Genomic DNA, 25,046 nt, shown 5'->3' on the forward strand with positions numbered 1-25,046 from the left:
CGGATGCTGGGAGTCGTGACCCAACAGGCAGGTGAAATTGCCATCACGTTTGTCTCCCCCCCAAAACCCATTGTCTTACACATCTCTCTCCGGAGCCCCCTTCAGCTGTTCCTAAGACATTTAAATGGTCCGTTTCCCCCAGAGTCTTGCGACTTAGAGCCGAGAGACCTTGTAGCCAAGTTCGCCCTCCACACGACAAGCCTCGAAACGCACTGGCGCTGGCTCGGTTCTCTGCAGGGACGTCCTGACTCCGGAGTTGGGGACGCACCTGTGTTTCCGCGGGACCGCGGGTGGTGAGGTCGCAAGGTTCAAATGCACCTGAGCCTTCACTCGTTCGCTCGTGCCCTCGGTCTCAACACAGACGGGGAGAACCCGCCTTCGCATTGGTCGCCTAATTTCTTTCCAATAAAATGTGTACTCCCCGCTTAGCACTGTGCAGGCAAGTGCCCGGTCTGTACAGAGAAGTGAGTTACTGATCACGACCGTGGTGTCTTATGTTTGCGTCACACTCTGCACTATTTCAAAGTCAGCTACACACACATATAGACCCATTTCTCAGTCTCACACACCTTACAGCTGAAAGCTATCACGTGGCCCTGTCCCCTGCCCGTGGAGGGTCAGCTTTGCTATTCCCGTTTCACAGAGAAGGCACCTGGCATCTGGCCAGGAGGATACACCATTCCCCAGCACCCTACAGACTTGTAACTCCACGCCCTGCCTGCCTCCTGTATCCACGCACTTCCCCGCACAGCTAAGGGGGGGGCGGTGCACAGCCTCCGGCTGGGAGATTAATAGGACACATCGAGAACTTGTAAATCAAAGTGCAAAACAAGCCTGGCAGACGTCCCGCGCAGACTAGATCAGCATTCCCAATAAATGTCAGTGGATTAAACTTGCCCGTTAAAATACAGAGACTGAAGACTAGAAAATCAAAATGCGTGCTGTTCTCTTCCCTCGGTCTGTCCTGGAAATCAGATCTACCATCCCAGAAACTAGCCCTGATTTAAATTAAAAAGCGAGATCACTACTATGTGTAAAGATACAGACACAAACATCACTGCATATGCAAACATATCTGACTGCGCAAAGCAGTGTGCATGCCTGCCTGTGTCACACAGAACCCTGAAGTGACAGAAAAAGGCTTCAACCACCGTTACACCCTTGGAGGGCTGGTCACCAAAGCCAAAAAAAAAAAAAAAAAAAAAAAAGGAAGAATGAAGCAAAGAATACATTCAACTCAAGGTGGAAGCCGTGGCCCTCTGAACATTCTAACTTAGAAACAGACAATGGTCTGAGGTCTCCACAGCTCCTGTCTGCACAGCACACACACTTCCAAGCACCCAACACAGAGATCCTGTGCACACAGATCAGCCCATCGGAGGGCCAGCTGCCGCCTGCCGTGGCGGGGCACGTGTGTGGCCCAACACGCCACCCGGAACAGGCAGCGCGGAGGCAGAAAACGTCAATGTTTCCATCGGTGGCCCATCAAAACATGTCTCTTTGTACCAATTAAGGAATGTACAATTTCTAGGTTCTTTTTTTTTGTTTCTGTTTTTAAATCAGAAAACGCCAACTCCTGGCAATACAGAAATCCCATGGAAAAGCCAGGCGGCCTCTTTATCTCAGGAAATCGGATCCGCTGCTCCGGCGACCGCACGCAATCGAAAGCGAAGAAATGAGAGCGATCAGTGGGAGCCTTCAATATTGTAAGTCATCCCACAAACCCTGGTGACGCTGTCACATGCCGGCTCTGAGATGCCTCGTTTACCGTCTCTTCCCTTAATAATAGTAATAGGAATAATAATAATAATAATAATAATAATAAAATGTTCTGACGGGGGAGGCAGAGGAGGGGAGAAAAAAAGCCATAATTCCTGCTTCCTCTGCTATACCAACTCTCTAGATAATACATTACGCTCGGCGCTGTATTTGTGCTACTTTACTTAACACACAATTTAATAGATGCGTGTAAATGATCCGGTGATTTTTATTTATTTTTTTTTGCCGTATTTACTTGGCAGCACTTTCCATAACAGCTCCTCTCCTCCACAAGGGGAACCCACAAACACAACCACTACAATGCATCCGATCTCTTTAAATCCGATACATCCTGTTGACTCAGGAGGGGATAAATCAGAATGTCAACTCGTGGGTTTTTAGAAGTCAAAAACCCATAAAGTCATCCAAGATTATAAATCTGTTTTAAGGAACTGTCACCTTCCCAGCCGCTGGCTACTAATGGGAAAGCAAGGTGGCTGTGCAGAAGGTGGAGGGGGGGGGGAGGGGGACGGGAGAGAGGAGGTGGGCAAAGGAGGGGACCTCCCCACCTGGGGTCTCGTGGGATGGCTTGGCCAGCCAGCCTGACCCTCAGGAAGCCAGGGAGGGAAGACGCAGTGGCCTGCAGAAGTTCGGGGAGCGGCGCTTCCTGAAGACGCAGTCCCCTGGCTGTGTCAGCAGCGTGAGCGCCCGGAGGACAGGAAGCCGTCGGAGCATCTGTGCTGGGAGGCCTCTATGCATGGCTAGGCATTCCCGGGCCCACAGTCCCTGGGCCTCCCATTAGCGAAAAGAGTCAACGGGGCTATTTTCCCATTCGCAGATGAGAATACAAAGGCTCTGAAGGGTGACGCAAAGCCAAGCTTGGAACTGAACCTCAGCACGCCTTCCGCAGGCCCAGGGCCGACAGGGACCCCCAGCTCGCCAAGGCCTGGAGCTTCAGGACAAAAGGCTCTGGGGCACCCCTCCCCTCTACAGTCACCTCATTCCAGGGCCCCCCGAGCACTGCTCAGTAAGCCCGGGAAACCGAATATTGAATAGACCTTCTCGACTCCCTTGACCCAGCTCTGACCCATCAGGGGTGGCCCTGCCTGGACCAGGAGGGCCCCAGACTCCCCCACAGGTCCTCACCCGATTGAGCGTGGAGGAGGCAGAGCTCAGAGGCTGCCACCGGCCCTGTCTGAGTCCCCTCCCAAGTGCCCCCTCTTGCTCCAACACGGTGGCCTCCTGGGCCTGAACTACAGTTGACCCACTGGTCTCTCTGGCCATCCTGGGCCTGACGAAGCCACGTCAGCAGGCCAAGGAACAACTTCTTCCCATCAGGGCGCCCGGGGGTGGGCAGGACTTCCCGGAAACGGGCACGGGCACCTTTCCCTCGGGCCCCGCCGAGTTCTCCTGGAGGTGGCCCGCAGCAGCTGGAAGGAGGCTCACCCGGGGACAGACAGAAGCAGCACCTTAAACACCAGCCTCCCGCTCCACCCCGGACAACTCACAGCGGCCCTGTTTTCTGACGCACACACCTCCACTCTTGCCCCGAGGGATCCCCCGAGAGCAGCCCAGGTTCACCGAGCACGCCCCTTCGGCTGGGTTCCCCGGGCACGCCCCTTCGGCTGGGTTCCCCGGGCACGCCCCTTCGGCTGGGTACCCCGAGCACGCGCCTTCGGCTGGGTACCCCGAGCGCGCCCCTTCGGCTGGGTTCCCCGGGCACGCCCCTTCGGCTGGGTACCCCGAGCACCCCGAGCACGCCCCTTCGGCTGGGTTCCCCGGGCACGCCCCTTCGGCTGGGTTCCCCGGGCGCGCCCCTTCGGCTGGGTACCCCGAGCACGCGCCTTCGGCTGGGTACCCCGAGCGCGCCCCTTCGGCTGGGTTCCCCGAGCGCGCCCCTTCGGCTGGGTTCCCCGGGCGCGCCCCTTCGGCTGGGTTCCCCGGGCGCGCCCCTTCGGCTGGGTACCCCGAGCACGCGCCTTCGGCTGGGTACCCCGAGCGCGCCCCTTCGGCTGGGTTCCCCGGGCGCGCCCCTTCGGCTGGGTTCCCCGGGCGCGCCCCTTCGGCTGGGTACCCCGGGCACGCGCCTTCGGCTGGGTTCGCCGAGCACGCGCCTTCGGCTGGGTTCGCCGAGTGCGCGCCTTCGGCTGGGTTCCCCGAGCGCGCGCCTTCGGCTGGGTTCCCCGGGCGCGCCCCTTCGGCTGGGTACCCCGGGCACGCGCCTTCGGCTGGGTTCGCCGAGCACGCGCCTTCGGCTGGGTTCGCCGAGTGCGCGCCTTCGGCTGGGTTCCCCGGGCACGCCCCTTCGGCTGGGTTCCCCGGGCGCGCCCCTTCGGCTGGGTACCCCGGGCACGCGCCTTCGGCTGGGTTCCCCGAGCGCGCGCCTTCGGCTGGGTTCCCCGAGCGCGCGCCTTCGGCTGGGTTCCCCGGGCACGCCCCTTCGGCTGGGTTCCCCGAGCGCGCGCCTTCGGCTGGGTTCCCCGGGCACGCCCCTTCGGCTGGGTTCCCCGGGCACGCGCCTTCGGCTGGGTTCCCCGGGCACGCACCTTCGGCTGGGTACCTTCCGAGCACAGCCGCCAGGCAGCGGTCGAGGCGGCACCACCATGTCCTCGCTTTCCAGGTGAGGGACCCGTGAGGGCTTCCGTGAGGTGGCAAAGCTTAAGCAAGGTCACAGGAGACAGGTCTGAGTCTGACTCAACCACTCGGCCACACGGTCTCCCTACAGCAGTCACTCCATGAAAAGAATGAGCTAAGTATCCAACAAGAATCTGCAAATCTTTTCAAAATCCTAAAGTGTAAGGCCCTCATCCTGGCCCCGACGGTCCAGCAAGGCTCTGGGGACCTGTCCAACGTCACTCAACTCCACAGCCTCACAGACTTCTTCTCTGCCCCTAGATTGCACGTGTGTTCCTCCAAGGCCTTCACCCCCTGGGCCCCCACCAGGAAGATCTCCCGTAACTCTCACCCGCCTAGCAGGGCTTCCCAGGGGCCTGAGCACCAGTGCAGGGGGGTCCCCATCATCCCTTCCCCGAGCCTCCCTGGAGCAGACGGCGTTTCCCAAAGATGGCCACTCCACCGCCCAGGCCACCTGCTCCTCTGTTGTGGGGGCTCACACGCCACTTCGAGAAGACAGAGCTAATTCTGCTCCACGGTCCCCCTGGGCTGCCGGGCCTTAGCAACCCCCTTGGCCACTAGAATACAATGGAAGTAACATTCTGGGACCTCTCGGGTTGGGTCAGAAGCATGCAGCTTCCCCAGGTTCCTTGAGACACTGCGGTATACGAGAGGCCCCCGCCACGTGGAGAGAGCAGGGGCTCCCGCCGGTCGGCACCCCAGCTGAGGCCTCAGCTGCAAGAACCAATCACCAGCCATGAGAGGGCACCACCCTGAATATCCAGCCCACGTTAGTGCTCCGGAGACAGCAGTCCCAACGGCATGGCTGCAGCTACACAGGAAATGCCACGTGAGACCACCAGCAAAACAGTGCAGAATAGCAACTGACCGCAGGCCACTGAGTTCGAGGTGGCTCGTTACACATCAATGCATTAGCGTAGAGCAGAGCCCCACCACCAGGCCGTAAGCTCCATGAGGGCAGGGGCCATGGCTCTGTTTGCTCGGAACCCCCTCCCCTGCCTCTGGTACAGAAGGACACGTGGAGGGAGGAGGCTCAAAAAATATTGAGGAAGTGTATCGGTTTCAAAGAAACAGGGGTCTGAATGTCAATACCGGGAAGGCAGGGGCAGGGAAAGTGATCACACTGTCCTTGGTGGTCCTTGGATGGTAAGTATGAAATTGAACCATATGAGGGCGCCCTCTTTTCAGGCCAAAGGGGAAAAAAAAAGTCAAATATTGGCCGTCTCAAATGGTTCAAGCCAGCACACGACGGGGCCACTGTGACCGGCCAGCTTCCTTCTCGAACCAGGAAGAAAGGGGTCTGCTTACATTGCGAACCCCTCTCTACCCACATTCACACACACACACCCCGATCCCTGAACCCAAGACCGGGGCTCGAAGGACTTTTCTTTGAGCAAAGAGAGGCGAGAAGAAAGCCCTCCACCTTCACTGCTTTCTCATGAGAAAGTAGTGAATTTCCTTGAGAAAGGGCTTTCATTCGAGATGGCAATATGAGAGGGACAGTGGAACCCTGCAGAAAGGGTGTGCCACAAGGGGCACTAGCAAAAACGGTGGCCCCATGTCCCCTTGAGGGAAGAGGCAGCAGAGAGACCCAGTCGGGTGGAGAGAGGTGCTCGGTCCCCTCGCCCCCCAGACCCTGAGTGACGCTGGCTGGCGTGTGAGCACTTCCGGGCACCATGCTACACACACATCACCCCGACCCGTGGTCACAGTCACCCCGTGTGGGAGACAGTCGATATCCCTGCTGTGCGTGCAGGTGGGGACGCCAACCTCAGGACCACATACAAGTCACATGCTGGGAAGGGCAGAGTCTGGATTCCAACCTAGGTCTCCTCGCTCTAAATTCCAGCTCTTAACTGCTACCCAGGAGGGCAGAAAGGGGAGCGTCTGGGAGAGGGCTGAACAGGGGACAGGTGGCCGTGTTCAACGCCAGGAAAAGGCGAATGGGAGAGCCCCAGGGGCCAGGCTGCCCATGGCGGCCAGTTCTGGGAACAGGACATCTCCTACCTTCTCAGCGAGGCTTCTCCAGCCCCTGAGTCAGAGACATGAGGGCCTCACTACCCCCAGGGGCCAGCTGACAGGCTCAGCCGAGGACACCAGTGAGGGTCTCTCCTCTCTGGCCTCAGTCCCCACCAGCACTTGGATCCGAAAGCCCCTCTCCCAGAATGCTGGCCTCTTCTCCTTCCCAGGAGGGACCATGGGGATCAGCCAGACAGCAGGGAGCCCGGGGCACCCTGAGAACCACCCAGGGACCAGCAGGGGTCCCACCTCTGGGGCAGGGCTGCGTAGCTGCCCGGTGGAAGCAGAAGGTCAGGAGCAGTCCCCATCCCCCCGGGGACAGAACACAAAGAAGCAAGTTTAAGAGTCACGAGACACCCCAACACCCATAATCACCCCGACTTGCCCGTTCTCTCCTTCATGCGCCCCACAAATCTTTACCGACGTCCACTGTGCGCCAGGCACAACGCACGCACACTTGGACGGCACACGGGGGCTCCCCGGTCTCATTCACCTTGGGAGCCTCAGTGCCCACAGGAAGCCTGGCTCAGAAAACATGCTCACTCGTTCTAGGGTGGGTGAGTGAGTGAACGCGTGAATGGATGGGCGCCAAAGGGGAGGTGAGGCCAAGAGGCCCGCGTCACGGGCCAGGCTCGCTCAGGGACCTGGGTTCCAGTCCCACCGCCGGGGCACCCCTCTCCTGTGCCGCAGCCCGTGAGTGACCCTGAGCAAGTCCTTGCTCCTGCCCGAGTCCAAGTCCTTCGATTCTACGTCACCAGGGCGCCTGACTATGACAGACTCCGTCCTCTCCTGCCGCACAAGGTGGAGGGGATGCTCCCGCGGGTGGGCGGACACCAATGTGAGAAGAACTGGGCACACAGCCGAGCACCAGATAGGTGTAAGTCCAGGAGCCTGTGGGTTCCAAGGAGCCGAGAGGAAGCGGGAGCAGGGGCAGGTGGGCAGAGGAGGGCGTGGGCAAAGGTGAGACAAGGGTGCCAGGCAGGGGTGGCTGGAGGAACAGAGAGAAGAGTGAGAGCCGGGAACGCTGCCAAGTGAGAGGAGTGGAGACGCAGGAGAGGTGGCCCCGGAGGCCAGCAGGTCCTGGGAAGGCTCCCCCACCCCTCCTGTCCCCTCCCAACCAGACCTGGACGAAGGCTGCGCCACCCACCTCCCCAGAAATCAAAGCCACCAGACCGTGAACGCAAGGCACATCCAGGCCCTGACCCAGGAACTCCATGACACGGGGAGCCTTTGGGTCCCAGCGCGGGAGTCCTGAGGGCCGACAGGACTGAGTGGTCACAATACAGACGCTTGTGGTCACAATACAGACGCTTGCTTGTTAGGCACCAAGGCCCACAGGCAGCCGACAGCTGGAGTCACGTTCCAGGGACTGGCCAGGTGACAGAGAAAGAAAGGAGGGAACCAGAGATTTTGGAGGCAGTCGGTCTGGGTTCAAATCCACTTGCCTTTAATATCTGGGGGACCCTGGACAAGTCCTTGACCCTGTCTGAGAAAAATGGAGTGAAGTTAAATTATTTAAATGAGGTCATTGAGACAAAGCCCGGTACCTGGCCGCAACAAAAGCCGAGAAAGCAGTAACTACGGCCACCATCTTATCGCTGCTGTTATTGTTCAAACAGCGTGTGCAGCATCTGACTCAGAGGAGACTTGAAGACATCGTACCACAGGGAGGTTCTGGCAGGAGGTCTCACAGGCCCCTGAGGATGAAAACCCTTGAAAGGCACAAAAGTGTCCACACAGACCAAAAAAAAAAAAAAAAAAATCCACTGGGGCAAGAGAGGAAAGTCCTGAGTTCAAGTCTAAGCTCCCCCACCTTCCACACTGTGTGACCTTGAGTAAGTTACAGGCCGACCTCCCCAAGGACACGTCTGCCAGGTCCCGGTCAGCCTATGGGGTGGCAATGCAGGTATTTGTTCCCTCTGCAACTCACAAGCCACTTTCTCCTGGGCCGTCCCCTGTCCACAGCTGGGGCACCTCCCGATAGAACACACAGTCCAGGAAAGTCTCTACCAGTTTCCCAAGTGTTTATCCTACAGCAACATTGTTTCTAACAGAAAACATGGACTCCCGCCTCACAGGCCTGTGTTCCCTACAAACACTCTCAGCAGCAGCAGCGGGACTCCTTGGGGGGGGGGGCAGAGTGGGAGGAAGCCCTTTCTTTGGGAACCTGGGCACTAGGTCAAACCCCAGGCCCTGCTTGCAGGGGACACGTCTCCGTGAGCACTTTCTCATGCACGCCAGGGGACGGAGCACAGGAGGGGCTGGGCCGGGCTGGGCAAGGGGCCTGCCAAAGCCCCAATTAAGGCACTCTGCTGTGCCTCCGTGGCTGGCCCCAAACTTCGTGAGGCAGCCACTATTGATCTTCAGGTTTCAAGTGTTTGCAGTGCAGGCTGCGGGGTAACATTTAACACTCGGCCTAAAGGGTCCCCTTGGCAGCAGAGCTGTAGGCAAATATTTTAACACCTAATTTGCTGTCTGTCCGAGTTCCGCTTCTTAAATAAGAAAGCTGTGCAGGAGGGGTGCCCGGTCAGTGCAGAGGGCTCTGTGGACGGAATTTCAAGGCCACGGCTGGTCCGAGGCTGAACGTGACCCGGGTGGCATCACACAAGCCTTCCAGGGACACTCACCCTGGCGGATAATACGGGACTGGGCATGGGCCACCCTATCTCCACAGGCCTGTTGTTGACCGCGGAAAGGACTAGAATCTTCCAGAGAATATATCTTTAGTTGTAAGGAATTCTAGAACCTGAGGCCCACATGATTAGTACCACCACGATGGCAATTTCTCTTCCCTCAGACCAGACCTTCCAATTCATTTGTCCCCGTCACCCAGTGACTCGGGAAGCGTCCTGCTCTACAGAGGGTAAACTGAGGCCCAGGCCAGTGAGACAGCCCCCCCAGGACACTCCCATCACAGACACCAATGGCCCTGCCATTATGCAAATGAGTAGAACAAGCTGGGAGAGGCTGGATAAGGGGAGGGGGCATGCGCCCACCCCAGGTGGCGGCCCCTGCTTAAACCCTGACATAGTCGCCATGGAAAGGGGAGGCCCAGTGCAGGCACGTCGGCTGTTTGTTTGGTTTTTTAAAGAAGCAAATCCATATTTTCATGTGAAATCTCTCTGTATTACTAAAGGTTGACGTCAAGTTTTAAGATCACAGCGTGGGCACAACAACAGACCTTGAAGAGTGGAACGCAGCTGAGGGTGGGGGTAGTCTTCACCGCGGGGCATGACCGGTAAGAGCCACCAGGGTGAGACGGGGAGGCCAGCTGGGCACTGATGAAAGTGTCCCTTCTTTAGAGATTTAGGACCCAGGTTCAAGTCCACGCCTGTGTGACCTCAGTCACTGACACGTCTGAGCCTCAGTTTCCTCACGTGGCGAGTGAATGTTGTTACCTCCTATTCAGGCTGTGGGAGCTCCCCCTAGGGGCTGCTCTCCAGGTGACCTCACCCCAGGTCTCTGTCACACGGGCCCTGGTCAGCAGTGAGCTCCCCAAACGCTGGAGTAACACTAGTCAGTCAATGTTTCCTGGCACCTACTACGAGCCAGTGCCGCTCTGGGCGCCGTGGATGGATCCGAAACCAAAGCACAGCTCCTAAACCAGCGCAGGCCGACACATGGCAACCAGGACCTCCCCCTGTGTGGGTGTCTTCCCCCCCCAACACCTGCTGGAGGGGTGCGTGACTCCGCCCCCGGGGGCGGGTCCAGGTGCTGAGCCCCGCCCACACCGGCAGAGGTGGCAGCTTTCCCAGACCCAGGTCCCAAGCCTCCTGGGTGAGGAAGCATCATGGGAAGGTCAGACGGTAGATGTGGGGGAGGTGGGGAGGGAGGAGCGGAGAGGGAAAGGGGGGGACACAGCAATCACAAACACTTTCCGCCAAAAAAGGAAAAAAATATATTTCTATTTTAACGGGGAGTCCACAGTGCCGCTCCTCCGAGCCTCACAATCTTTAATAAAACTGATCTCGCCGCGTGTAGTAATGAAGAACAGTGGGACAGAGCCACCCTGGAACCATGAAAATTGTGTGCTGTTACCTCCTCGTGACCTCCCGAGGCTGCGGCCACTCTGCCCTCTCCTCCTCGCTGTTGTGTTTTGTCTCCGAGGGCCGCTGGGAAGGAGGGATGGAGGCGCGGACCCGAGGAAGGCAAGGGGGAGGCTGGAGGGGCCGCGTGGGGAGCTCGATAAATCCAGCTAATCTGTGGCCAGGGCCTTGGCCTGGCGCACCTGACTGCTCCAGGCAAGGGTGCTGGGGTGCAAAATCACCCCCTGGTGGCCGCGGCAGAAAGAGGAGCCCGTGGGGGGGAGCCCTTAGGGGCCGGGGTCCCACAGAATAGGCTCTCCAGCAGGTCCGCTGTCCACCAGACCGTGGGCTGGGCGGTTCACGCAGCCAACTCCTCCTCCCTATCCGGTCTCAGCTCCGTGGACCTCCACCCACACAAGACGGGCGCCCGCTGGGCACCTCCCAGCTCCTTTCCTTTGCAGGCCATCTGGTGGCCCCTGTGCCAATGGGCAGGCTCCAGGAGGGCAGGGTAAACATCCTCCTCCTAACCTCGTTCCCCCCGCCCCTCCCCAGCTCCCAGCGGAGGGCCTGGTATACAGGAGGTGCTCAGTTCTGATGTGCTGAATGGAAGGGTGAGTGAAGCCATGTGGAAGGGCCCTTCCTACTCTATCATGTAAAGATCCCGTATCTCTGGGGAGGGACCAGACTGTGGGGGAAAAAAGCCAGGATGAGATGTGGGGCCTGCCTGCAGCCCCAGGCAGGGGGCAGGGAACAGAAAGGACTCCCTGTCCTTGGTCCTGGGAGCCACCCACCCAGGCTCCTGGCCGCTGTGGTAACCCAGAGGCCAGCTGCCCCCAGTGGCCCTCCAACCTCAGGTCTCCTGTGCAGCTTGGAGAGGATCTGGGATTGGGGTGGGGGAGCCCCGCTCCCTCCTGCCACAGCGAGACGCTGTGAGAAGCCTGCGGAAAGTCACAAGTCTCTGGACATGGGGACAGCCTGGTACACGGCTTGTCCCAAGAACACTGAGGAAACACCAGGGAAAGAGGGCGTGTCTGAGGAGTGGATTTCGCCATGTTGCCGCTACTGAGGAGCAGGCAAAGGCAGCGCCCTCAGCTTCCAAGACGCCAGCTCCCACGGCCCCCTCCGGCCCCCCACCCAGAGAAGGAAGAGGTGCGCCCAGCCTCTTCCATGGACCCGCCCAGCAGTGGGCTCTTTCTTCACCCCCGCCGCTCAACCTCACCCGCTTGCTGAGACCTGCTGGCCTTCTGCTCATGTCCCCCTGGCTCCCAGGACGGTGTTGAGTCCCACAGGTGGGCTGTGAGGCATTCTGGAAATCTCCAGAAACCACAGGCCAAGGGCGCAGACAGCATGTTTAAGGGGTCAGCAGGTGAGCTGCCCTCTAACGGGGGGGGGGGGGTGGATTTAAATAAAGAGGATGCTATGCGCACCCCAGTCCATGGGAACAAGGCCTGCTTCGTGCCTAGGACTCATCCAGACACAGCCCCACACAATGAGTAGCGAGACCACCCCCCCCCCCCCCAGGACTAACCACAGATCAACGGTCAAGTAGGCAACACAATGGAAACTTCCAGACCCACCCCAGGGGCCTAGCTGCTCCTCCACCGCGGCGGCCACTGTCCCCGTGATCTCTATGCACAGGCACCCCCTCACCCCCACACCACCCCCCCCCACGCCCACACTGCCCATACTCCACCTCATCCACCACTTAACTTGGATTTCAAACTGCTCGCAACGGTCTTCAGTCAACACGGAGCAGAAACCCTTTATTAAATGCTGCTAATTTTTTATTGATCACACTGTGAATCGTTTCATTTTCCATTACCGCAAATGTGTCCTATCAGGGGCTCCTCGGTGACGACGGTCTCTTCATTCAGTCTCAAGCAACCTGTCACTTTTAATCAGTTTTCCGTTTCCGTTATGACTCAAAAATTAGGAAGCGGGCTACCTGGATCTCGACTGCTTTTGTTTTACCAAAAAAAAAAGAAAAAAGTTTCCATCCAGGAAAGGTTATTATCCTTGGAATGAAATATACATGAATCAAATGAAATTCCTCCCTGATTCAAACCAATTTTAGCATTAAGTTTCCTAATTTTATTTATTTATTTATTTATTTTTGGTTTATTTTCATGGAAAGACTGTTCCTAATTATTGCTCCTACTCTCCCAAAAACACTTATGTTACTAAAGTGTGAAATGTCTTCTCACACAAAGACAGATCTCTGGGAAGTAATTACTGAAATGCATTCAGGGGCAATAATTCTATATTAGCTGTCAGCGGCGGACACCCTCTGAAAGGCACTTGTTATAAAGCAGTTATTTGTGTTACCATATACCGAAGGCATAGCAGGCGGGCCAGAGAGCAAGGCTGCCTCCAACCGGATACCTGGGCTCCCTCATCAAGGATCAAATTAAGTTTAACATTTTTTTATTGACTTGAGAGAGAGAGAGAGAGAGAGATAGAGGGAAACACTGATTTGCTGTTCCACGTATCTATGCGTTCCTTGGTTGATTCTTGGATGTGCCCTGCCTTGGAAGGGAGGGGGGAGTCGAACCCGCAACCTCGGTGTCTGGGGGACGACACTCTAACCGAAAGAGCTACCAGGCCGGGGCCAAGGATCAGATTAAGTTTAAATCATTACCTCGGAGCCGAGCGAACGCGCACCTGACTGTCTATTGTGGAGATGTCTTTGAGACGCACTCAGGCACAATGTGGTCTCCCCGCTCCCCAGCGTGGTGCAATTACCCTGAGCCTCAAAAGGCGTTTGCCAGGAGCTTGTCACAATAGGGAGAGAGGAGGTGGCAGGGTGTCTATTAAATGCGAACTCGTGTCACCAAACAGAATTTTCAAGAATTAGAAATTGCCGAGACGCTGTGCGGCTGACCCCCCTCGCGTTAAGAGGAGCCCGGAACGTTATCAGGGAAGTGCAAGAATTTGCATCAGGGGCTGAAAGGGACTCTGTGGGGGCCCCCAGGGGTGTAGCTGAGGGAATGGGGACCCAGTGGGGGGCCCCAGGGGTGTAGCTGAGGGAATGGGGACCCAGTGGGGAGCCCCCAGGGGTGTAGCTGAGGGAATGGGGACCCAGTGGGGGCCCCCAGGGGTGTAGCTGAGGGAATGGGGACCCAGTGGGGGCCCCCAGGGGTGTAGCTGAGGGAATGGGGACCCAGTGGGGGGCCCCAGGGGTGTAGCTGAGGGAATGGGGACCCAGTGGGGGGCCCCAGGGGTGTAGCTGAGGGAATGGGGACCCAGTGGGGAGCCCCCAGGGATGTAGCTGAGGGAATGGGGACCCAGTGGGGAGCCCCCAGGGATGTAGCTGAGGGAATGGGGACCCAGTGGGGAGCCCCCAGGGGTGTAGCTGAGGGAATGGGGACCCAGTGGGGGGCCCCAGGGGTGTAGCTGAGGGAATGGGGACCCAGTGGGGAGCCCCCAGGGGTGTAGCTGAGGGAATGGGGACCCAGTGGGGGCCCCCAGGGGTGTAGCTGAGGGAATGGGGACCCAGTGGGGGGCCCCCAGGGGTGTAGCTGAGGGAATGGGGACCCAGTGGGGGCCCCCAGGGGTGTAGCTGAGGGAATGGGGACCCAGTGGGGGGCCCCCAGGGGTGTAGCTGAGGGAATGGGGACCCAGTGGGGGGCCCCCAGGGGTGTAGCTGAGGGAATGGGGACCCAGTGGGGGGCCCCCAGGGGTGTAGCTGAGGGAATGGGGACCCAGTGGGGGGCCCCCAGGGGTGTAGCTGAGGGAATGGGGACCCAGTGGGGGGCCCCCAGGGGTGTAGCTGAGGGAATGGGGACCCAGTGGGGGGCCCCCAGGGGTGTAGCTGAGGGAATGGGGACTCTGTGGGGGGCCCCCAGGGGTGTAGCTGAGGGAATGGGGACCCAGTGGGGGGCCCCCAGGGGTGTAGCTGAGGGAATGGGGACCCAGTGGGGGGCCCCCAGGGGTGTAGCTGAGGGAATGGGGACCCAGTGGGGGGCCCCCAGGGGTGTAGCTGAGGGAATGGGGACCCAGTGGGGGCCCCCAGGGGTGTAGCTGAGGGAATGGGGACCCAGTGGGGGGCCCCCAGGGGTGTAGCTGAGGGAATGGGGACCCAGTGGGGGGCCCCCAGGGGTGTAGCTGAGGGAATGGGGACTCTGTGGGGGGCCCCCAGGGGTGTAGCTGAGGGAATGGGGACCCAGTGGGGGCCCCCAGGGGTGTAGCTGAGGGAATGGGGACCCAGTGGGGGGCCCCCAGGGGTGTAGCTGAGGGAATGGGGACCCAGTGGGGGGCCCCCAGGGGTGTAGCTGAGGGAATGGGGACCCAGTGGGGGGCCCCCAGGGGTGTAGCTGAGGGAATGGGGACCCTGTGGGGGGCCCCCAGGGGTGTAGCTGAGGGAATGGGGACCCAGTGGGGGGCCCCCAGGGGTGTAGCTGAGGGAATGGGGACCCAGTGGGGGGCCCCCAGGGGTGTAGCTGAGGGAATGGGGACCCAGTGGGGGGCCCCCAGGGGTGTAGCTGAGGGAATGGGGACCCAGTGGGGGGCCCCCAGGGGTGTAGCTGAGGGAATGGGGACTCTGTGGGGGGCCCCCAGGGGTGTAGCTGAGGGAATGGGGACCCAGTGGGGGGCCCCCAGGGGTGTAGCTGAGGGAATGGGGACTCTGTGGGGGGCCCCCAGGGGTGTAGCTGAGGGAATGGGGACCCAGTGGGGAGCCCCCAGGGGTGTAGCTGAGGGAATGGGGACCCAGTGGGGGGCCCCCAGGGGTGTAGCTGAGGGAATGGGGACTCTGTGGGGGGCCCCCAGGGATGTAGCTGAGGGAATGGGGACCCAGTGGGAAGCCCCCAGGGGTGTAGCTGAGGGAATGGGGACTCTGTGGGGGGCCCCCAGGGGTGTAGCTGAGGGAATGGGGACTCTGTGGGGGGCCCCCAGGGGTGTAGCTGAGGGAATGGGGACTCTGTGGGGGGCCCCCAGGGGTGTAGCTGAGGGAATGGGGACTCTGTGGGGGGCCCCCAGGGGTGTAGCTGAGGGAATGGGGACTCTGTGGGGGGCCCCCAGGGGTGTAGCTGAGGGAATGGGGACCCAGTGGGGAGCCCCCAGGGGTGTAGCTGAGGGAATGGGGACCCAGTGGGGGGCCCCCAGGGGTGTAGCTGAGGGAATGGGGACCCAGTGGGGGGCCCCCAGGGGTGTAGCTGAGGGAATGGGGACCCAGTGGGGGGGCCCCCAGGGGTGTAGCTGAGGGAATGGGGACCCAGTGGGGGGCCCCCAGGGGTGTAGCTGAGGGAATGGGGACTCTGTGGGGGGGCCCCCAGGGATGTAGCTGAGGGAATGGGGACCCAGTGGCCTTTCTCTCTATCCTGGAGAAGGTACGACGGGCCTCTCTGGGCAGCCGTGCCAGCGCCTCGGGGGCGGAGAGGCGGACGCAGCCCTGAAGGGGACTATGGTGATGCCCACCTTGCTCTCTGAGCTTTGTCCCGAAGTCTGGGCATGACCTTGGCCAGTGGCCTCCTAGTCTCTCAGCCTCAGTTGCCCAACCTGACACATACAGCCTACATCCTGTGCTGAGGGTATCAGATGAGTGACCAAGACACAGAGAAGGCCATCAGCCCCATCCTGTGCTTGGCCTGGTTCTCCCACCTGTGACACGGCAGGGCTGACTCCAGGAGCCGTAGGAGGAGCCTCCTGGCCTCTGAGAGCGGAGGGCAAGTGTGGGGACCAGAGCAGAGCGCCTTCCCAGGCTCAGCGGGTCCCCGAGTCACCTCGGGCAATCTGCTGAGACCTCTGTGAGCCTTCGTTTCCCCACTTCTACAAAAGATACCCCGAAGATCCCCACCCTGGGCTGTCCTGGTCGATAGACCCAGGAGGGCAACGTGAACCTGGGCTTCGTGAATCTGCTCAGGCGTGTTGTTTCCAGAGACAGGGGCTTTCTGAGCCAGCTCAGGGCCAAAGGCAAGAGGGCCACGCCCCTCAGAGCACGGCCATGCTGCCCTGGGCAGCGCTGGGGTCAGGCGTCCTACCCCGGCCACAGCACTGACCTTCCACGGGGCCAGCCCTCTGCATTCTCTCTTTGAGATTCTCTTGGGACTGGCCCCACCTCCAAGCTTTGGCGACAAGCCCGCGACCCAGACCTGGCCCATCAGGGGTGGACGGGGGAGGGGACCCAAGTGGGGTTACTGAGACACACTGCCCGGGCACCGTCCAGAACCCCCCGGGAAAGAAGTTACTGCACAAGATCAGAGCAGAGAGCAGAGTGGACAGACAGAAGGGGTGTCAGACCCCGGCATTCCACGCGGAGTTCCACGTGCTAGAAAACTCCCAGACCTGAGAGGTCACTGTGCGAACATCCACCCCGGAATGACCTGTCGTAGCCAAAAACCACTGAGCAGCACCCACGTCTCCGTGCACAGGCGACAGAGAGGGAAACGGTGGCGCGTTCACGGAGCGGGCACCAGCGGCGGGGAGAACCGGAAGGCGGAGCCACACGGGTCGGCGCGGACGAAGCTCCCACACGGGACGTGGAGAGGAGAAGCAAGCGAGTTGCCGAAGGTAGAAGATGATGGCAATACGGTAAAAATGGCAGCGTGTATAGAAAGTTTAAAACGTGTACGCAGTAGTCTTCCTATAGCAGGTGCGTGTGCTCGCAGCAGAAAGGCGTGTGTACGAGGCAATGACCAACGCCAAGCCCTGGTGGGAGGACGGGGCACTTGGGAGCTCGGCGGGGTGACCCGTCTTCTTGTCCCTTAAACTTGTCCTGGGTGGTCATTATTTTCTTGTATCTATCTGAAATACTTCATCATAATATAATAATAATAAAAACTATTGTTGAGCCACTAAAACTGTTTAAATAATTAAAATGTTGTAAAAGGTGAGATGATGAATGAATTGGGGGGGGGGTTCCGATGGAGGAGGCACCCCGGAAAGAGTCTATCTAATCCACAGCTTCTTATCAGAATCTAAGGCGCAAGGTGAAGTTCCCGAGCCACGTGGCCAGTGGGTGGGCTGATCCCACCTCAGTCTCGAGCTCCTTCCCTTCCAACCACTGTGGTGGGGAGGGGGAGGGGGCCACCGAAGGGTGGGGAGCTTCTGGCTGGAGAAAATAAATGGTCCCTAAAGGCTTGGGTCTTCTGGAGCAGAAACTGCTGTCTGTTTTACTCGCTGTGGGATCTCCAGCACTAGACTGGTACCTGGTCCCTAACAGGTGCACCATAGCTATTTGCTGAGTGGATGACGGACGGATGGGCGGATGGATGGATGGATGGATGGATGGGGACTGAAGTCATGCACACCCATTCCATAAAGCAGACCCCGTTGGATGGGACCTCTTTGCTGGACAACACACCAAGTTAGTCATTTTTAAGCAAATGCAGATTTTTCTACCTTCATGTCTTTAAAAAAAACAAAACAAAACAACCCAACTCTGACTTCTCACCAATTTTCGGACCCTCCTCTGGGTAGGTTGAGCTAGTGAGTCACGGCGGAGTCTGGAGAACCACCTCCAGGGGGACGAGAACAGAAAACAGTCTAATTTAAGGAGAAGGCAGGTGCTGCTTCAGACGTATCCACGGCCCCCTCCCATGAGCACACATCGAGGGGAAAACATTGCTCGAACTCCCTCCGTAGGAGAGAGGCTGGCGGCGGGGCTCACTGGAGGAGCCCGTTGCTAAGAAATCGCATCCGGCCCCATCAGGTGATCCCAAGTCGCAGGCAGGATACGAGCAGGATCAGAATTCAACACAGTTTCTGGAAACGTTTCCAGTGAAGCCCTTTCTCTGGAGGAAGGAGAGCCATCTTGCCGGCACCCACTGTGACCTCCGGTGCCGTTCCAGCTTCCATCGCAGGTGGGGAGACTGAGACGCAGAGAGCGAAGGTCACGCAGCCAGAGAAAGGCAGGGCAGGGGTCTCGGTCTCCGAGAGACCCGTGTTCGGTCTGAGAGCCTGCAGGGGCTCCCCAGGGAACCAGGTTCTGAGCGCTCCCCTGGGTTCACCGTCCAGTGAGGGAAGGGGTGTACGGTGAAACCCGTCTAGGCCACGGCAAAGACGGACATGACCACAGCCTGCGGCTTCCCACGCAGACAAGGCCAACTTCCCACAGGGTCCATGTGCTGCCATCCCGTGTCCACAGCGGTGAAGGAAGAGATGAGGCAGATGGAGTGTCACCTCCTTCTTAAGCCAAGGCACCACCCCAGCACCAAGATCCACCAGACACGGGGTCCAGGGAGTAAGGTCCCAGGGAGAGAGACCACAGCTAAGCAGAAGCACAGGGACCCGGCTACAGACAAGAAAGACATGGCCAGCCCAGAAATGCCCAAGCGGAGGGAGGCTGTGCTCAGACTGCCAACAGCAACCTGCATTCCCTGACGCCGGGCACAGACCAGCCCAGACAGTGGTCCCCCTTGGCTTTCTCCCCAGAGCTCTCTCTCTCTCTCTCTCTCTGTTTATGAGTATTTCTTTCCCACAAAAACGAAGCTTTGCTGTTGATTACAGAAGACCTCGATGATGGACGCGGAAGAGACCGGTGGCACCGATACGTATAAAGAGAAGAGTAAGAATGAAAACCAAGAACGTGAACCCTCCCCACGCAGAAGGAAGTGTGTGCACTGTGCCAACTCTGATGGGTGAGATCTCATTCACGTCCACGGACACACGCAGCTCATGGTTTTACGAGAATGGGATCCCGGGCCACACGCCGGTCGGCCACCTTTTCACTCTCTGTTCGTCTCACCTGGGTGTGTGAGTGACCCTCTCCCAGGACTCGGGGCTGAGAGCCTGCCACTGACGCTGCATCTGGAGGGATCCCCACGGCTCCAACCCAGAGTCCAAGGGGCACCGGTCCCGTAAACAAACAGGGAGAGGCCAGGCGGAGGGGTTCTCCTCTCTCAGGAAAGGTCTCCTGGCACAGGGGTTCACCCCGAGGGCCTTTACATTCAAAGATCCTACAGGTGTGCACTTGTTTCTGCAGGTGCGGGACAGAAGGCCCCGTGGGTTGGCCTCATCCGGACGGACGGACGGACGGAGGGCCGGTTAAAACGCAGGTGACCTGCCAGCAGCCCTTTTCTGAATACGGGGCCCAGAAATCTGTGGTCTAACAAGCCGGGGTATCGCCGTCCCTACATACTACCCTGATGTCTTTAAAATGGGGTTGAAATACTGATTCCCCGTCATCATTCTGCAACCAGGACACTGGACCAGAAGGCTGACAATAACTCCCAAGGAAAAGCAATGTCTTTGTGCATCAGCACAGCGTAGGGTCGGCGGGGTGGGGGGGTGCCGGGGGGGGCACGGGCCCCCCATCTTTGGGTGTCACTCACACGTGTGCACATGCACGCACGCACGCACGCACACTCACCACGGCTTCCGGCTCTGGGGGAGTTGCCTCCGGACCTCCTTTTCACAGGCACTGATCCCCAGGAAAGTTTTGGAAAGTCCTGCTGTGGAAATTCTCGGCCGGAGGCTCCCTCTCCGCTCTCTCTTCTCTCCTCTCTCCTCCGCCAGACCGCAAAGGCAAAGGGGAGTCTCCCACCCCCACCCCTCCCCAGGCATGAAGTCGGGATGCTTCCTGGGTTTCGTCACTTCACAGCTACACACGCCAGAGTCATCCCCACCCTCCAGGGGCTAAGCTAAGCCAGCAGGGTTTCCAGGAAGCCCCTGCATCCTTCTGTCCTTGGGGGGGGGGGCGCAGGTGGGGGCGGTCAGCGGGACGTTTCTGGGAAGCAGTCTCCTCTGGGACCCACCTTCGCCTCTCCGCCAGCTGCCAGCTCTGAATCACAGACCGGGCACCAGCGGCCACAGGAAGGAGGCCCGGGCCCCCGGGACCGGCCTCACACTCCTCTCCGCGGGAGACACGTTCGTCTGTTCACGTTTAGGGAGACCTGCGATGCGTCAGGGGCTGCTAGGACTCGGCGGGGAGGAGACAGACGGACGCACCCTCTCGGTCAGGCGGAAACACGGAGAAACCGAATCGCGTCTCCCAACCACCAGCGCTTTGTTTGAAGGAATGAGAGAGGTGATGGGCGGGGGCCGGGCAGCGGTCAGGGTGGCCAGGGACAGCCTCGCCGGGGGAGGCAGCAGCTGAGCCGGAGAGAACGAGCTGGAACCAGGGAGCCTGGCCAAAGGGACCCGAGGGGGACAGATAGTCGGGTCCATTCCCAGAACCGACAGGAGGCCAGTGTATCTCCAGGCGCAGAGGAGGGTGAGCAGGGGTGCCCTGCAGAAGGCCCGGAGCACGCTATCACGCCATCATGCCCTGACTCGGGGGGAGGGCGAGGGGGGGGACCAGGCTGGAGCCCAGAACCGGGCTAGGACCTGGATTCAAGGCGAATGTGGGAAAGTCCAGGCTGACGGACGGCTGAGGGTGAGCGCGAGGAAACGAAAGCTCGTGTGAGCGCCTCCGTACTCCACGTCCACTTTGGTCAGGAATCGCCGACGAACATTTCAAACACCAGAGTGCCGCGTCAGCAGGACGCCCTGGCTCTGCGCCGAGTGCCGAGGCCCGGGCACGGGCTGGGAGGTCAGACCTGGGTTCGAATCCCACCATTACCACAGCCAGATTGAGTGCTGCATCTGAGCCTCGGAAAGATAAAGAAGTGCCACCCGGGAGGGCAAGGGTCTCGGCCCAGACGCCACGGCGGGAGCAGCAGGCTCATCTCTGGACCCCTAACCTGCGCACCAGGCCATCCATGCCCGTGTCAGGATTGCCCACCTCCCAGCCTGGCTCTCGGAGCAGAAAGCCGAGGGCCTACAGCCATGTGGCGACGTCAGCCACCGTGTCCATAGTCCCTTAACCCAGGGGTCCAAGAACCTGGGCCCAGGCGGCAGTGACATAGCCCAGGAAGGCCCATGGCACAGGTGTGTCACCGCTTCTGCAGCCCCCAGCAGACAGCCACACACCAGGGGCCCCCGTGGGAGGCCCTGCCACATCCTTCCAGCAGGGCTCGGGCCTGGTGGACACTCAGCTGCCTGCCCTCTCCTGCCCGCATGGCTTGCCCGCCTTCTCAGCCCACCCCCTGCTGTCTGACAGAGTGGGGGGGGCTGGGGGTCCCACCAGAACCGGTCCCACCCGGACAATGGCAACAGCATCAGAGAACTCTAGCCCAGGGTACCTCTCAGTGCGTCTCATCCTTTATAAAAGGGAGGGGAGGGTGCAGGGAGACTGTCTCCAGACACGAAAGATGGACACCAGGCAGACGGGCTTGTCCTGAAAGGTCACGGGCACAGAAGCAGACCCCGCAGGGCCAGCGAGGAGGAGCAAACACCCACACCGGCTCCTCAGAAGGGGGACGGAGAGTACGGGTTTGGCCTCAGACCAGCTGGGGACGTGCCCCTGCTTCACCACGCACACGCTGTGTGACCCCAGGTTAATCACTTAACCTCTCTGAACCTCAGCTCCTTCCTCTGTGGAACCAGAGGATAACAGTGCAGGAGGCTGCTGTGACAATGCTCTGAGGTGACACAAAGCCTCTGTCATCGCCCACTCAGCAGTTCATGACGGTGGGCCCCGTGCACCGGGCAGTATCCTCGGGCTGGGGCCACAGCCGTCAACGGAACCGACAAAATCCACTAGGTAGCAAGGAATAAGATACCAGTGAAAATCTCAGGAGGCGAGAAACGCCAGGCAGAGCAGGGTCCGCGGGATGAGAAGTGAGTCGAGCCAAGAGGCCACCGTGGCCCCAGCGGTCAGAAAAGTCCTTGGGGGAGCGGGCGTTTGAACAGACACTCAAACGGCCTGAGGAAGCCGGACAGGGAAAGGTGAGGAGGGCACCCCCGGTGGGGGGCACAGCGAGTGCCCAGGCCCTGCGGCCGGCCAGGCTGGGAGAGCTCAGGAGTTGCAGGGTCAGGCAGGGTGTGCAGAGCCAGGCCCAGACGTCCAGGGGGGGCGGGGACCCTGCGCTCCCCCCCCAATAACGTTCCGTTCCTGTAGCACTAGAGCCAGGCCCAGACGTCCAGGCGGGGCGGGGACCCTGCGCTCCCCCCCCATCTCGTTCCGTTCCTGTAGCACTAGAGCCAGGCCCAGACGTCCAGGGGGGGTGGGGACCCTGCGCTCCCCCCCCATCTCGTTCCGTTCCTGTAGCACTAGAGCCAGGCCCAGACGTCCAGGGGGGGCGGGGACCCTGCGCTCCCCCCCCATCTCGTTCTGTTCCTGTAGCACTAGAGCCAGGCCCAGACGTCCAGGGGGGGTGGGGACACTGCGCTCCCCCCCCATCTCGTTCCGTTCCTGTAGCACTAGAGCCAGGCCCAGATGTCCAGGCGGGGCGGGGACCCTGCGCTCCCCCCCCATCTCGTTCCGTTCCTGTAGCACTAGAGCCAGGCCCAGACGTCCAGGGGGGGTGGGGACCCTGCGCTCCCCTCCTCATCACGTTCCGTTCCTGTAGCACTAGAGCCAGGCCCAGACGTCCAGGGGGGGTGGGGACCCTGCGCTCCCCCCCCATCTCGTTCCGTTCCTGTAGCACTAGAGCCAGGCCCAGATGTCCAGGCGGGGCGGGGACCCTGCGCTCCCCCCCCATCTCGTTCCGTTCCTGTAGCACTAGAGCCAGGCCCAGACGTCCAGGGGGGGTGGGGACCCTGCGCTCCCCTCCCCATCACGTTCCGTTCCTGTAGCACTAGAGCCAGGCCCAGACGTCCAGGGGGGGTGGGGACCCTGCGCTCCCCTCCTCATCACGTTCCGTTCCTGTAGCACTAGAGCCAGGCCCAGACGTCCAGGGGGGGCGGGGACCCTGCGCTCCCCCCCCATCTCGTTCTGTTCCTGTAGCACTAGAGCCAGGTCCAGACGTCCAGGCGGGGCGGGGACCCTGCGCTCCCCCCCCCCATCTCGTTCTGTTCCTGTAGCACTAGAGCCAGGCCCAGACGTCCAGGCGGGGCGGGGACACTGCGCTCCCCCCCCCATCTCGTTCTGTTCCTGTAGCACTAGAGCCAGGCCCAGACGTCCAGGCGGGGCGGGGACACTGCGCTCCCCCCCATCACGTTCCGTTCCTGTAGCACTCACGACGTGACTGCCTTTGCCGTGTTCTGCATCCTGACGCCCAGTCCAGCGTCAGCCCCTGGAGGGTAGGAATCTGCACTGTGAGTCACCGGTGGCTGGTTCCCCGAATGCCTGGCCCCATGCAGGGTCTCGGTCCTGTTTGTTTCAATTCAGGAATGTATTGGCACTCAGTAAGCACTCGATAGACAAGACCACTGGGGCTGTCATTAAGGTACCCGGTAGCCTTGAGGAAGAGATGAGCCTCCCATCCCTGGAGGCATTCAAGCAGAGCCTGGAAGAACCCCCACTGGGGACTCCTGTCACGGGCAGGTGCTTGGATGATTGGGGCTTCCAGGTTCTTTCCCACTCACTGAGCTGCCTGGTCTGCCCTCTTCTCAGCGCCCAGGGGCAGGCAGCCGGCTCCTGACCCTGCCGGCCTGGATGGCCCGGGGACAGACATCTGACCTGCTCGGCTGGGACACGTGTGGATGGAACTCAGGCAGCCTCTTTGATGCCTGGATCTGTACAGGTTTAGCAGCATCACAAAATGCAGCACCTTGGGCTGCTACAGGAAAGGAGAGAGGTGGTCATTATGGGGGGCTGTGGGAGGGGTGGAGGGGGGCAGGCGGAGGAAGAAAAGAAAAAACTTTCTGCCAACATTGTGCACAGAGTGGGGGGGGGGGATGGACTTAAATCCTCCCTCAAAGGGACCCCTGGGCAGGGCACTTCCTGTAGACAATTGCCACTGGGCCTGCAGCCTCCGACTTCCTTTGTGTGAACTCATTTCTGACTCAGGGTTTTCAGCTACTGATTTCTTGAACAATATGCTCTACCCTGCAACAGTCGTCCAGTGTTGCAATCTTCCTGGGGAGGGATGACCGAGGACGCTCCTTCTCCGGCCCCTCTGCTCGGGAGGAAGGGGAGGGAGGGGTGAAAAGCCGCTTGAACAAGGTGGGTGGCAGCAGTGAGCCCTGTCCCCACTGAGAGTCTCATTTTCAGCCTCCAGAGCCAGAAGGCAAGAAAGGACCCCAGAGGGGACCTCAGAGACCCCCGAGTTCACAGCCGGCAGGTGACACTGGGGGGGGGGGGGAGCGGGTCCAGCCCCGGAAGAGAGTCTCCCTCACACGGTAATTAACCCAGACCCCAGGGCCACCCCACCCCCCTGCCCCGCGGGAGGGCCAGCGCCTGTCTATCATCTTCCCCAGCGTGAGGTGCCGCTTGCCTCCTGCTTCCTGCCAGGAGCCACCTTCCCTGGAAAAGTCCTCAGGCCTCACGGAAAGTTCCTTTCTGCTCTCTGAGGACACCTATCGAGGGTGGAAACGGGCTCTTCGGAGTAATTCTTAACCAGGCACGGCGAATGACGACCCTCTTTCGCTAATGAAAAAAAAACCCCACGCCCGGGCCCACCTTGCGGCTGCAGCCGTTCAGAGTGGACTTGGAGGGAAACTAGGGTTATGTGCGTGCTGTCCCGACGCGCCGGGGACAGAGCTATCGGGAAGAGTTCTCGCCCACCCTCGTTTAGAGGGTGTGCTCCTCAGTGCCCCCTTCTCTCCACACTCTCTTTGTAAACCCCCGTTGGCTAAAACAGTAAGAATAACGAGCCAATCTTAGAGCTGAATTCTCGCCTGTGACCCAGATCATTCCCCCAAGCTGTGTTGCCCGGAGGTGGGAGGAGTAAGATGCCTGTGAGAGGT

General features: G+C 60.0%; 1 protein-coding gene across 2 annotated transcripts in view; it reads right to left on the reverse strand.

Annotated features, from left to right (window-relative positions):
• Nucleotides 1-25,046, reverse strand: part of ZNF423 (zinc finger protein 423) — a 315,642-nt gene that overhangs the window by 204,144 nt on the left and 86,452 nt on the right. The gene's annotated exons all lie outside the window — the stretch shown is intronic.

The sequence above is a fragment of the Saccopteryx leptura genome, chromosome 9 (assembly GCF_036850995.1).
Source record: "Saccopteryx leptura isolate mSacLep1 chromosome 9, mSacLep1_pri_phased_curated, whole genome shotgun sequence".
Classification (NCBI taxonomy): Eukaryota; Metazoa; Chordata; class Mammalia; order Chiroptera; family Emballonuridae; genus Saccopteryx; species Saccopteryx leptura.